We start from the raw sequence: 16,131 nt of genomic DNA on the forward strand, positions 1-16,131 counted from the left end.
GGGCAGACGAAGCCGAACCGCTGCAGGTCCGACGAGCTTGGTAATTGGGAATGGACCTACAAAGCGTGGTGCCAGTTTCCTTGATGTGACCTTGAGATGTAAGTTCTTGGCTGAAAGCCAGACTCTCTGACCGGGTTTGTACGCAGGCGCAGGTCGTCTCTTGCGGTCTGCCGCTCTCTTCATCCGATCTTGTTGTCTGGTCAATACTTGACGTTGCGGATGCCCAAATGCGGCGACAACGTCGGACCATGGCATGGGCGGAGGGGACCGACACTTCTGACTCATTCTCTGGAAAGAGAGGGGGCTGGTACCCTAAGGCACAATGAAAGGGAGAGAGGCCGGTGGCTGATGTAGGCAGCGAATTGTGCGCATACTCTACCCAGACCAGGTGTTTGCTCCATGTGGAGGGGTTCTGGCAGACCAAGCACCGGAGGCCGGTTTCCAGCTGCTGGTTAAGTCGTTCGGTCTGGCCGTTGGCTTCTGGATGATATCCTGATGTCAGGCTGGCCTTGGCTCCAATGAGTCGGCAGAACTCCCCCCAGAACCGTGATACAAACTGTGGTCCCCGGTCTGAAACAATGTCTTTGGGAAATCCATGAACTCGGAATACATTAGTCATCATAGTCTCTGCCGTCTCTTTGGCGGATGGTAATTTAGGCATAGCAATGAACCTGACCATTTTGGAGAATCTGTCGACCACAGTGAGGACGGTGGTGTTACCTTGTGAGACCGGGAGGCCTGTAACGAAGTCCATCGAGATGTCTGACCACGGTCTGGAGGGAATGGGGAGCGGCTGGAGAAGTCCCATGCGAGACCTGGAAGACATCTTGTTCCTGGCACAGACCGAACAGGCCTCTACGTACTCCCGGACCTCCGTCTCCATGGCTGGCCACCAGAACCGCCGGGAGATCACAAACATGGTTCTTTTAACTCCCGGATGACACGAAAGCCGCGAGGTGTGAGCCCAATGAATCACCCGGGGACGCAGCTCAGTGGGGACAAACAATCGATTAACAGGACATCCCCTAGGTGGCGGGGCCACACCGTTAGCTTGCTTTACCTCTGTTTCTATTGGCCAAGTTACCGCTCCTACCACACAGTTCAGTGGAAGGATAGTCTCAGGTTGCTTGGCCTCAAGCTCGGGGTCGAATAATCGTGACAAGGCGTCTGGCTTGACGTTGCGGGACCCCGGCCTGTAGGAGAGCGAGAAGGAAAAGCGATTAAAAAAAAGCGCCCACCTGGCCTGGCGAGAGTTGAGTCTCTTAGCCTTCTTTATGTATTCCAGGTTCTTGTGATCTGTCCAGACGATGAATGGGTGTTCGTTCCCCTCGAGCCAATGCCTCCATTCCTCCAAGGCGAGCTTCACCGCCAGCAACTCACGATTGCCGACATCATAGTTTCTTTCAGCTTTGGACAGCCGCCGCGACAGAAAGGCACATGGATGCATCTTGCCGTCCTGTTGAGAACGTTGAGACAGGACCGCTCCCACTCCTTCATTAGAAGCGTCCACCTCCACGACGAACTGGCGCTGCGGGTCCGGAATGGTGAGGGTGGGCGCTGAGGTGAAGCGGAGTTTGAGTGTCTGGAAGGCCCTCTCTGCCTCCGGAGACCAGTGGAACCGCACCTGGGGAGAGCATGGAGAGGAGCAGCTATTGCGCTGAAGCTTCTGACAAACCGCCTGTAAAAGTTAGCAAAACCCAAGAATTGCTGAACTTTCTTGCGGTTGTCAGGTGTAGGCCAATCGGCCACAGCGCTAACTTTAGCCGGATCCATCTGCACTCTTCCAGGAGCTACAATGAAGCCCAGGAAGGAGACAGTGTCGGCATGAAAAACACTCTTTTCAGCTTTAACATACAAGTCATTGTCCAAAAGTCTCTTTAAAACCTGAGTTACGTGGACTTGGTGAGTGTCACTGTCAGGAGAATAAATCAATATATCGTCAAGGTAGACGTACACAAAATGGTCCAGGAAGTCTCTTAGAACTTCATTGATCATTGCTTGGAACACGGCGGGGGCATTGGTGAGTCCGAAGGGCATGACCCTGTATTCATAGTGGCCGCTGGGTGTGTTGAATCCAGTCTTCCACTCGTCTCCCTCTCTAATTCGGACCAGATGGTAAGCGTTGCGTGGATCCAGTTTGGTGAATATTTTGGCCTGTTGGAGTTGGTCGAAGACAGAAGACATGAGGGGAAGAGGGTAACGGTTCTTAATAGTAATGGGCAGACCAGTGACACAGGAGGAAGGGCAAGTAGCCTGAAACGAGAGGAGGATTAGAATTTTCAAAATAAAACAGGAAGTGTGCCAGACAACCCCAAAACAGGACTTCCCTCACCACGGTGTGACATATGCCTAATTTTGTTGTGATGCCCTCCTGGATGCATCAAACAATGTAACAAGGTTTTCCAAAATAAATCAACTCAAGTTATGTAAAAAATGCCAACATGGCACTGCCATATTTATTATTGAAGTCACAAAGTGCATAATTTTTTTTAACATGCCTCAAAACAGCAGCTTGGAATTTGGGACATGCTGTCCCTGAGAGAGCATGAGGAGGTTGAGGTGGGGGGTTGGGGGTAGCGGGGGGTGTATATTGTAGCGTCCCGGAAGAGTTAGTGCTGCAAGAGGTTCTGGGTATTTGTTCTGTTGTGTTTATGTTGTGTTACGGTGCTACAGGGAAATCGCGTGGAGGAGGACTATTAATATTCACAAAGGACACATGGGGAACACACACAAGCATTGTGAGTAGCCACTGTTCCCCTAATCTAGAATATCTGACTATTAAATGTCGACCCTTTTACCTGCCGAGGGAATACAATGCTGTGTTGCTAACCGCAGTGTACATAGCGCCAGATGCTAACGCTAGCACGGCGCTAGGTCAGCTGCATGATACAATCAACCAGCAACAAAGCATGTATCCGGAGGCTGCTCATATCATCGCAGGAGACTTTAACCATGCTAATCTGAAGGTAGTGCTCCCCAAACTACACCAGCATGTAAAATGTGCCACAAGAGGCAAAAACACACTAGACAAGGTTTACTCAAATATTAAACTGGGCTACAGAGCTAAACCTTTAGCACACATGGGCCAGTCAGACCACACATCCCTGCTACTCATCCCAGCATACACCCCCACCCGGATAAGTGCTCCCACCACAACAAAGTTCATCAAAACCTGGCCTGAAGGTGCCACTGAAAAGCTACAAGACTGCTTTGACACCACTGCGTGGGAGGTCTTTGTAGACGAGGACCTGGAGAAATACACATCAGGAGTACTGGGCTACATAAAACACTGCACAGACTCTGTTACTGTGGATATGCGCGTCCGAGTCTATTCCAACACAAAGCCATGGATGACGAGAGAGGTGCAGAGGCTGCTGAGGGAGAGGGACACCGCGTTCAGATCTGGCGACGGGGAGCTCTACACCACTGCCAGAGCCAGCCTGAACCGTGGTATCAGGAAGGCTAAGGAGGACTACAAAACGAAGATTGAGGACTGCTTCCAAAGCAACGACTCCAGGAGAGTATGGCAGGGGGTCCAGCACATGACCAACTACAGGCCCAGCAACCTCCCGGCCGGCAGGGGAGACCCCCGGCTGGCAGAGGAGCTGAACTCCTTCTACGCGCGCTTTGAGGTAACACCATCGGAAGCAGACACACTTCACTCAGTAGCAACACCTCACCCAACAGCCACACCTCAATCAGCAGTCACACCTCACTTGGCAGACCACAGCAGCCTCACCCTTTCAGTGACGGAACACGAGGTCAGACGCACACTGAAAGCCGTGAACCAGAGGAAGGCTGCGGGACCGAAAGGCGTCTCCGGACGGGTGCTGAGAGACTGCGCTGATCAGCTGGCTGGTGTAATCACCGACATCTTCAACCGGTCCCTGTCCCAGGCCACCGTCCCATCCTGCCTGAAAACCTCCACCATCATCCCGGTCCCCAAAAAGAAAAACACTGTCAGCTGTCTGAACGACTACCGGCCAGTGGCACTCACTTCCATCACAATGAAGTGTTTCGAGAAACTGGTCCGGACCCACATCCTCTCATCCCTACCGCCCGCATTGGACCCCCATCAGTTTGCCTACCGAGCCAACAGGTCTACGGAGGACGCCATCGCTACGGCTCTCCACTCCGCCATGTCCCACATGGAGGGGGGGTGAGCTATGTACGGCTGCTCTTTGTAGACTTCAGCTCTACATTTAATACCATCTTACCTGACCGACTGGTGACCAAGCTAGCAGACCTCGGAATATCCAGCCCCACCTGTCTCTGGATTAAAGACTTCCTGACTGACCGCCATCAGAGGGTGAGGGTGGGTACCCACACCTCCACAGCCCTCAGCCTCAACACCGGCTCACCTCAGGGCTGCGTGCTGAGCCCCCTGCTCTACTCACTCTACACCCACGTCTTCACAGCCACCCACCCCGGCAATCACATCATAAAGTTTGCCGATGACACAACGGTGGTGGGCTGCATCTCTGGGATCGACGAGACTGCATACCGGGACGAGGTGGAGCCGCTGGCAGTGTTGAGCAGGGTGAACAACCTGAAGCTGAACCAGCTCAAGACCCAGGAAGTGATCTTGGACAGCAGGAGGAGAAAAACTACCATACAGCCCCTGTACATCGACGGGGGCTGTGTGGAAAGAGTCTCATCCCTACGCTTCCTGGGAGTTCACCTGGATGAGGACCTGTCCTGGAGGACCAACACCACGGCCATCGTCAAGAGGGCAAAGCAGAGGCTCTACTTCTTGAGAGTACTCAGGAATCTCCACCTGAGACAGGATCTGCTGGTGTCCTTCTACCGCTGTTCTGTGGAGATCCTCACATACTGCATCTGCGTATGGTTCTGCAGCTGCACAGCAGCAGAGAGGAAAGCTCTCCAGAGGGTCGTCAACTCGGCCCAAAAAATCATCGGGTGCCCCCTCCCCTCCCTGGAAGAACTGTATAACTCCCGCTGCCTGAAGAAGGCAGCCAACATACTCAAGGACCCATCCAACCCCGGCAACAGCCACTTCGATCGGCTGCCTTCCGGCAGACGTTTCAGGACCATGCGAACCCGCACAAATAGACTCAGGAACAGTTTCTACCCCCGGGCCATAACTGCACTAAACGCAGCTAAATTGTAAAAAAAACAAAAAACAAAAACTCCCTCACGTGCAACATGAGGAAGCCACCGGTCAATCACGATCCGGGACTGTGCAATCAGCGATTACATGCCAACTGGACAATATTTATCATATTTATTCACACAATTAATCCACAATAAAAAGCCTGCACAGCATAGGAGGTAGGAAATGCTGACTCCCACCCCCTTAGCACACTGGGATTCAGCATTACTCCTCTCTAGTCACTTTATACTTTTTACTGTCTCGTTTTCTTTTACATTGCCTCCTAGAGTGGTCTTAGGCCACATTGTATATTGCATATTGTGTATATTGTGTTGTTTTTGTATATTGTGTGGTTTCTTCTTTAAAAAAAAAAATGCAAAGCACCTCAGCAATCTAAATTTCGTTGGACCTCTACCTGTACATGCACAATGACAATAAAGATCATTCATTTATTCATTCATTCATGCTCTCCTGAAATGTGTTTGTCATTCTTGTTTGGTGTGGGTTCACAGTCTGGCGCATATTTGTAACAGTGTTAAAGTTGTTCATACGGTCACCCTCAGTGTGACGTGTATGGCTGTTGATCAAGTATGCCTTGCATTCGCTTATGTGTGTGTAAAAGCCGCATATATTATGTGATTGGGCTGGCACGTAGAGGCAGTGCCTTTAAGGTTTATTGGCGCTCTGTACTTCTCCCTACGTCCGTGTAGACAGCGGCGTTTTAAGAAGTCATACATTTTACTTTTTTAAACCGATACCGATAATTTCCGATATTACATTTTTTAAAGCATTTATCGACATCTCTAAAGTTAATGCGACGCCGTATGCTTAAAATGACCAGAATACGTAAATATTATATGTTTTTATGAATGTGCCTGTTACTACATTACATACAGTATATACTTATAGCATGTATTTAAAATGTTGATGAACGTTTTTAGATATTTCTTTTAGTTTTTACAGCACTTTATAGGCAGAATCGATCTAATTCCAATCACGCTCTCTAAAGTGATAACACTCCTTTTTTTATCGGCAGACTAATTAACAGATTTATTTTATTTTGATGCCAATGTTAGCTTTGGGAACAAACTAACAAACAGGGACAAACAAACACAATTACACTAAATAATATATATGTTTTATTTTGTTAAGTTCAGTCTCTCAATAAATAAAACAACATAATTAATTGTGGCTCAAGACATTTACACTGTACTGTCCGTATAGTAAAACTGGAATATATGTTGTCTTAATTTAGTTTGACAATAACAAAATACCCTGTCATATTACTAGACTAGCTATGAGTCCTGCATCTATGAAATATATTGTGATGCACAAGCAGCTAAAATGAATAGCTAAACAATACATGCAGCCTAATACAATGATCCCTCATTCAATACCAGCTCTCCTAAGCATCCTTCTCAATTTCTCAGTATCGTGCAAAGGCCTGTCGACATACATCGAGCATTATGGGCCTCACCCACGCAGCAGTTATTGCTATGCTTGTGTATTGGATTGCATAATGTCATACAGTTGTCCCTGCTGCGGGAGCAATTTTCTTTTTTGTGACAAAGACAAAATTGCAGCTATGGAGGTGAGACTTATGACCATAAAATCACTATGCAAATACATAAATGTGATCCACATCAGGGAGAGCAATTGGGTGGCTGCTGGGATCTAGTCCAGCAAACACATATTTGCATATTGGTAAGAAACTGCTAATTATCGTATTTTTCATCCTATAAGGTGCACTTAAATCCTTTCATTTTCTCAAAAACTGACTCATTTACAGATTAATTCTGGTTGCGCTTACCGACCTCGAGACAATTTTCTTTGGTACATGGTGTAATGATTGCAAATGGCAGTCACACATAAGAGACATGTGTGGACTGCAGGTTGACTGACAAGCAAGCCCAAAACATTGATGTTTCAGTAAGAATATAGAACATTACACACGGCACTCAAAAATCTGTCAAAATGTTTTAGTACAACTTTGGTAAACTACAAAGCCGCACCACTTGATGGATTGTTGGTGCATTACATATACCATAGTCAGACGTACTGTGCTTCAACACACGGGTATTATTAAGGTGTGTGTATAAGGACCGCAAAATGGCACCTATTAGGAAACATTATCTGGTGTTTTGTTTTATTATGCAAAACCAACTTTTCTTACCGCTTGGTAAGTCCAAAAAATGTGTGCGTGTCCGCCATTGTAGTCCAACACCATAGTCAATCAGCTCCTTCTTTTTCTCTATCCTCTTCTTGTGGGGCATTTATCCTCTGCTGTTGCCATTTCTAATACAAAGTAGCGTACGGTGCTAACTTACATCCGTCAGCAGACTCGCTATGGAAGCGCTAAAAACTAGCGGTACAACAAAGAACACAGGGGGAAGACGCAGTCAAAGTGTAGACACGTAAATAAGACCGCCCACAAAACGGTGCATCCTTAAGAGACAGTCATAAAGCGGCTTGAAGATGGTCTGTAAAACATAATCAATGCAACAGTTTGACCAAAGAACCACCAGTACATGTTATGTAGACCACAAGAAAGTGTTTTAAATGTAGAAAAAAAAAATCATTATATGAACCCTTTATTGCTCCTTTCAATCTGGTGCGCCTTTTGTGTGAAAATTTACCTGAATAGACCCGCTCATCAGCAGTGCGCCTTATAATCCGGTGCGCCCCTATGGTCTGAAAAAAAAAACGGTACTTGAATGGCAACAAATAGTTAAGATAGTCAATAACTGAGGTAGGCATTCCTTGACTTATCATAGAAAACATATATTAGTAGAATAAAAGTAAAAGTGATATTACAAGTTCATTTATCAATTTTATTTGTCATTTGTATGTATGCTGCATTGTTTTCTTTATGTAAAACTACAATTATTCTGTATAAAATGTTTTGTGTGAATGTTTTTGATTCTCTGAAACTGATTAATTGGATTTGCATGGATTCCAATTGGAAACATTGTTTGTGGTAAATGTTCAAAAATTGTTTTTGTATGTTTTTGTTATGTACTGGGAGGAGTAGACGGCACAGACAGAGGGGTGTGGTTTTAAGCTCTATACTTTATTATATATATACACACACAATATATATATATATATATATATATATATATATATATATATATATATATATATATATATATATATATATATATATATATATATATATATATATATAATAAAACAATAATATTAATTAAACAAGGGTATGGAGTGTGACTAAATCCAAAAGGGTGTATGATGTGTGACTATGTGTGGAGATTAGCTGTTGTGTGTTACCGGGAGTGTTGAGCAAGAGGCGGTAGTCCCGGAGGGGAAAAGCAGGCTCGAATGTCCGTGAGACAGGCAGGTAGTCGGGGAATATAGCGAGGCGTCAACAGGTCCGTGTCCAAGCAGCGGTCGAGGGAGGCAGTCCGGAATCCAGAGGGGAACAACAAAGAAGACGAGACGCACAGCTCGTCACTTGGAACGAAGGCAGAGGTACTCCAACAGATGATTACGTTCTGGCACCGGATAGCAGGTTGTGCAGGCTTTTAAAGGCAGTCCTCTGATTAGCGACAGGTGCGTTGAGGGCTAATGGAAAGCAGCTGCTTGCTGCCACCGGAGTGACGCGTGCAGGAGATGAGCGGCTGTGGGCGTGTCCCGAGGTGTGCTCCGCGGGGCTCACTGAAGAGTGTGCATTGGCATGCGACCGTTTTGGTCTTTGTCCGATCTTTTGGAACGGGTTACTGATAAAAAAACAAAGCCTTCACAATCAGGCCTTTTATTAAAACGGGGGTAATGAAGAAAATGAAAATGAAAAGAAATGTCAACATAAAAACAAACAAAAAATAGAAACACATGGTAATCTGATCTTAAAAATATATAAATATATATTATTTGGTGAATGAAGTGATTTTGTTCTCCAAAAGTGTTCCAATGTGTGTCACCGAATTGTGAAAGTGTTCTGTTTATACACAACCTCCTTGTGTGTTTGGCTCCAAAACAGATGACCTCAGCCAGTGATCGCATCACCTCAATTAAAAATGTGACCTATGTTAAAAAGACATAAACATTTTATGGCTGTTATAAAAATAATTGTGTTGCGCACTTGTTCTTTGAACACGCAGGGGGCAGCTCTAACTTTAACAGCCTGCTAAAAGCAAGATTATACACAACTGGAGGAATTCCTGACTGTTTTTCTTGTGTCTTTCCCCGTCCTCCTGCTCAAGGAAACATTCCTCCGCAGTACTCTGAAGCTTATCCTGGAAAGGCACTTGTTTTCTTTGAAGGACTAAGCTCACGCCAGAGTGGAGCAAGGAGGCCGAGGGCAAAGAGGATTGCAATTGATCCTATCCCAAACAATGCCTCTTGAGTAGGAGCTATGCACTCTGGGAGGACAACTCCATCTACCTTATCACCTTCCAACCTGAGAGGTTTTTTTGTGCTTTATCCACACCAATAAACAGTCAGATAAACAAGGGTGGCCTTCACATGTATAGGCTAGAAATACAAACACTCGGTTATATACAGTATAACATCCACTGTAGTGGCACTGATAGGTTACGTATAGCTTTATAGACAAGCAGCTGGTTCACTTGCAAAAAAAACAAAAAACAGTGCTGTTCTTTTCTCCTCTTGAATGATGAATGATGTCGGGTTCTGATAAAACTGCTGCTATGGCAACATACCTAGTTATTTCTTCATGTCCCCAAATCAATGGCTTTTAAAGACTTCTGTTCTGTTCACGTTTTCTAAGTCCATTCCACTGGAAATTGCAATCACAAGGGATAGTCAAGCAGAACTTATTGATCTACACCGAGAGGACAGATGTGCAGATTGATAGGCTCGCGAACAGTATCAACCGGTTTTCACGGAAAACTATAAGATCCCCATTGCCGATTAATGTTTTTAGAGCCGATCATAAACTCCGATCCCCTCTGGCTGACATTGTATTTAATTTTAATGTCCCAGCTGACAAGTGGCTAGCACAGTGGTCTGCAACCTTTACTATAAAAAGTGACATTTTGGCACCTCTTCCACTGAAGAAAAATAGTATAGAGCCTGTTACGTTCCCAGATGGCTCTGATTTTAGGGATCGTAGGAGAACGCAACATAAAAGTGCCCATCCATTGTCTACTGCTTATCCCTTTCGGGGTCTCTGGAGCCTATCTCAGCTACAATCGGGTGGAAGGCGGGGTACACCCTGGACAAGTCGCCACCTCATCACAGGGCCAACACAGATAGACAGACAACATTCACACTCACATTCACACACTAGGGCCAATTTAGTGTTGCCAATCAACCAAAGCTCTGGTGCATGTCTTTGGATGTGGGAGGAAGCCGGAGTTCCCGTAGGGAACCCACGCAGTCACGGGGAGAACATGCAAACTCCACACAGAAAGATCCCGAGCGCAGGGTTGAACCCAGGACCTTCGTATTGTGAGGCAGACGCACTAACCCCTGTACCACCGTGCTGCCCAACATAAAAGTGTATAAACTAAATTATGTGTATATTAAAGACAACAGAGCCAAGAAATGAAAACAAGACTAGTGTTATTGAAAGGTAACCATGGGGGGTTACAACAAGACACAACACTAGCCTAGCTTGGGAATATAAGTGCTGTCAGAGGAATGAAAAAAACATACCAAAAGACACCTCTGAAAAAATAAGGTAAGCTTACCAAGTAAAGCTTTTTAATTAGCATAAACCAAAAACTTACTTATACTACTCTAACCAAAGAAGTGGTCCAAAACCTACACGGGTGACAGCCACCACTAAGCCTGGTGCCTCTGTCTAACCTTTCCCAAGACTAGGCTACACACTAAACAGATACTTACAAAACACAGACAGTCGAAAGGTAAAAAAATAAATAAAAATGAAGACAAAAAAACGGGTGGCACAATTTAAGCAGAGTTTAACAAAAATAAGTACAAAACAAAGTAGCGTCAAAGACAAAGTAGAGTCTATCAAGGCAGCATGGCAGAAAAATAATCACCCTGATCCAGTGGTGAGCAGGTGGTTTTAAGCAGGATGGGAGGATGAATGGTGGCCCGGGATTGGCTGGCTGATTAACAGGTGAAATGAGGAGCAGCTGGGAACAGGAACAGGTTGATTGGCAGCAGATGCAGTGAATGAGTGTGACCTGTAGAAACAATAGGGGAAAAAACACAAACAAACCACCACTATGGGGAACGTAACAGAGCCGCAATATGTACCACATATTATAAGCGTTCAAAAGTTGTTGTATTTGACAGAAAAAGCAATATCTGTCCATGTGAAATGAAACTTTTTTTAGTTTGCCCAAGGGTGTTGCACAACAACAACCCTAATTGAAGTCCGGACAACACGTAGAAGTTGGCAAATTTTTGTTAAATGGTAAAAGGTAAATGGGTTATACTTATATAGCGCTAGCTGTCTTGCTCAAGGACACAACGGACGTGACGAGGTTGGTAGAAGGTGGGGATTGAACCAGGAACCCTCAGGTTGCTGGCACGGCCACTCTCCCAACTGCGCCACGCCGTCCCCACTGTTGAACATTAGCTGCCCCACAAAAAGCATGCATCTCCAAATTGTGTTGATTTGTTTGTCGATCTTAAAAAAAAACATGTAAGGACGGGGTTTTTGATAAAAACAGACTCAAATAAAGTGATAAATGGGTTGTGCCAAGCTAAAGGAATTTGTAAACTGAATAAAATGAGAGCAGATGGTGTACCAATAGTGAGGATAAATGATTAATACAAAGATTCCATCCCAGCCATCCATCCATTTCTACCCCTTGTAGGGTCGCGGGGGGCGCTGGAGCCTATCTCAGCTGCATTCAGGCGGAAGGCGGGGTACACCCTGGACAAGTCGCCACCTCATCGCAGGGCCAACACAGATAGACAGACAACATTCACACTCACATTCACACACTAGGGCCAATTTAGTGTTGCCAATCAACCTATCCATGCCACCCAGGTGCATGTCTTTGGAGGTGGGAGGAAGCCGGAGTACCCGGAGGGAACCCACACAGAAAGATCCAGAGCCCGGGATTGAACTCAGGACCTTCGTATTGTGAGGCACACGCACTAACCCCTCTTCCACCGTGCTGCCCTACATATATATCATATAACAAAATAATAAAGGAAACATTTGAGACAATGCAACAGGTACACATTTGATAGACACTGAAAGGAAACTATTTGTAACCTGGGAGATAACAGCAGGAAGCGTTAAATTGAAATCCACCTATGCCATAATCAACCATAAGATGACAAGAATAGGAGCATTGATGTATTAATTGATCAATACATGTACTGCATTTGGGAAATTTGCTTTTAAAAGGTAACCGAGAAAGACCTCAAATCACACAGACCCAAACAAAAAGCAGATTGCCGACCAACGGAGTGATCGCATTCAGCTCATTTTCACTCCCACAGTGTCTATACGCCTCCTGATGTGGAACTGATAAAAAACAAAGCAATCATTACCTTCATTTTGTGCATATTGTACACAACACAATAAATTCAGCTCATTTCAGCTTTTAAAACATCCAGATTTGCATGACATGCTCTAAAAAGAAACTATTTCCTGTCAGTCTTTTGAACTTGTGCACAGAGAAGGTTCATTAAAGGTGTTGTTTGAAACTTACTCCAAGTTGTATTTTCCAAAACAGAAAATATAACAAGCAAAGCTTGGGAATGAGTTTACTATTGAGGGAGCAGGGTCTTAAAATCACCCGTGACCCACACCACATGCTTCATAGTGAAATTGTGTTGATGCCAAATGATAAATGGTACAGAACAGCAACATACAAACTCAACAGGTACATATTTTCCTTTGTCCCACTGGCAATCAAAGCACTTAACAACAGAAAACTAAAGTAATAACCGGATGCAATAATAAGGAGTGCAATATTGGGATAGTGCAATACGAGAGGTGTGCAATACGGGGTAATGAGTGATCTCATAACTAACTGATATACCTGCGCACTGTTCACTGTTGTCACTGTATTGTCGGATGAACTGTATGTATGTTTGTATGTGTGTATGTGTGTATGTATGCATGTCTGCATGTCTGCATGTATGCGTGTATGCGGGTATGTGTGTATGCATGTATGCGTGTATGTATGTATGTATGCATGTATGCATGTGTGCATGTATGTATGTATGTATGTATATATGCCTGTATGCATGTATTTATGTATATATATGCCTGTATGCATGTATGCCTGTATGCATGTATGCATGCATGTATGCATGTATGCATTTATGCATGTATACGTGTATGTATGCATGTATGTATGCATGTATGTATGTATGTATGTATGCATATATGCATGTATGTATGTATGTATGTATGTATGTATATATGCCTGTATGCATGTATGCATGTATTTACAGTATGTATACAATATATATATGCCTGTATGCCTGTATGCATGTATGCCTGTATGCATGTATGCATGCATGTATGCATGTATGCATGTATGCATGTATGCATGTATGCATTTATGCATGTATACGTGTATGTATGCATGTATGTATGCATGTATGTATATGTATGTATGCATATATGCATGTATGTATGTATGTATGTATATATGCCTGTATGCATGTATGCATGTATTTACAGTATGTATACAATATATATATGCCTGTATGCATGTATGCCTGTATGCATGTATGCATGTATGCATGCATGCATGCATGCATGTATGCATGTATGTATGTATGTATGTATGTATGTATGTATGCATGCATGTATGCATGCATGTATGTGTGTATGCATGTATGTATGTATGTATGTATGTAAAATGCTGTGTCTTGAAATTATTATTATTATATTATTATTGGGGATGCACATATCGGAAACCTGACGGAGGCGTGTACACGTGCAAACCTGATAGCACATGGAAAGCTGATCTACTAAACGTGTGCAAAGTGGATTGCATCTGTTAAGTGAGCAGGATAAGGCGTGTCATCCATTTTGCGTCTCTGTCTTCATTAATCTGCAAAATGTATGCTGGTCGTCAGAACGCCCGCAGTACTGGGAGGAGGAGATGCAAATATAACTATTTAGCACATGCAATGTGATCTATCAACACTCCTCACATTTTTGCGAGCACTACTTCGCGTTTTATTTAGCATGTGTCAGAAGGATCTGAATACTGACATTGCTGCAGGATCAGTGCTCGCCCTGCACAGACCGATGATGGACTATTGACAATCCTCCGTCCTACGTGTGTGTGTCTACATTTTGGACAGTCAGAAATAAAGAAAGTTATTATTATTGTTATTGTTATTTTAATTTTTTTTAAAGAAACATATTAAACATATTGTCTATTCAGCAGCGTTATTTTAACATTTTTGAGCTGCTATAGGATTTTAGAGGATGATTAATAAAACAAATTATATATATATATATATATATATATATATATATATATATATATATATATATATATATATATATATATATATATATATATATATATTTATTTTTTTTTTTAAATGTCCTGCCCAGCTTCTCGGGCAAATCATATAGCAGATGTAGATGCCCATATCGGCTGTTCAGATTTACTTTACAAAAGAGAAGTGTAGGATACTTCTCTTGTTGCCTTACTTGTATTTTGACTTTATTAAATGTATTTATATTATCATTTGGTGCAGCCGGGCCGGAGCAGGAGGGGATAGAAAGAGAGAAAAAGGAAGACAGAGGGGGGAATTGTGGGGACAAGAGGGGGATTAGACAGAGAGACAAAAACAACAACAGCAAACACAACAACAACAACAACAACAACAGAGCAACATCAGCAAATACGACATGTACAAATATGATGGTAAAAGTAATAGCAAATAAGCAGTTAGCGAAAATTAAAAAAAAAAAAAAATACAGAAATGACAATGAGCATTATTACACTAAAAATGGAGCAATATGAATACCAATAGAAATAGTGCTATTGATAATAAACAATACCAGTACTTTACCTTTATTATCAACAATACAATTGTTCAAATGCAACAATACATATACGTAATGATAACTTGAGATACGAAAGAATGCAGAAAAATGGAGGGGAAGAAAGAGAAGCAACCTTAACCTTGTAGATTGTTATAGTAACAATAGGTTAAGCTTTGTCAGTGTGCCATGTGTTATACCCAGTTTACCCTAGGGCAACAACGTTAATATATGTTTGATGAAACGTGATTATGTGCATGAGTGTATGTGTGCATATGTACTTGTATATGTACAGTATGTGTATGTGTGCTTGTACAGTGAATGTATATGTACAGTATGTGTATACGTGTGTACAGCGAATGTATATGTACAGTATGTGTATACAGTATGTGTGTTTGAACAGTGAATGTATATGTACAGTATGTGTATATGTGTGTTTGTACAGTGAATGTATATGTACAGTATATGTATGTGTGTGTTTGTACAGTGAATGTATATGTAGTATGTGTATGTGTGTGTTTGTACAGTGAATGTATATGTACAGTATGTGTATATGTATGTTTTTACAGTGAATGTATATGTACAGTATGTGTATACAGTATGTTTGTATAATGAATGTGCGTGTGGATGTACTAACTTTGAGTGTGTAAATATGTACTGTATTTATTTGTATATGTATGTGGGAGCGTAGGTACCTATGTATGTCTGTATGTATGTGTGTGAGTATATGTGAATTTGCATGTACAATACATTTGACTCCCAGTGTGTGCGGGAGCCAGAGTACGGCCCCAGCCTCCCCGAGAACCCATCCCACAAACAGTAGGTGTGGTGCCCAGGGAACCAGGGGCCACCGCCCCCACGCAGCCAAGCCGGACAGCGACAGGAACCCCAGAGCCTGGCCCACCGTGCCGCCCACAAGGGCCAGCAGCAGGCCGCAGACAGACGCACCCGGCAGAGGACAAGGCACGAGAAAAACAGGGGGAAGCCAGACCCCAAGCCAGCGAGAGACCACACCCCACACGGACAGAAAGGCGGGACGCCCCGCCCGAGGGGCCCGGAGACCCCCCGCAACCGGACGGGAAGACCG

The sequence above is a fragment of the Entelurus aequoreus genome, linkage group LG09 (genome assembly GCF_033978785.1).
Source record: "Entelurus aequoreus isolate RoL-2023_Sb linkage group LG09, RoL_Eaeq_v1.1, whole genome shotgun sequence".
Classification (NCBI taxonomy): domain Eukaryota; kingdom Metazoa; phylum Chordata; class Actinopteri; order Syngnathiformes; family Syngnathidae; genus Entelurus; species Entelurus aequoreus.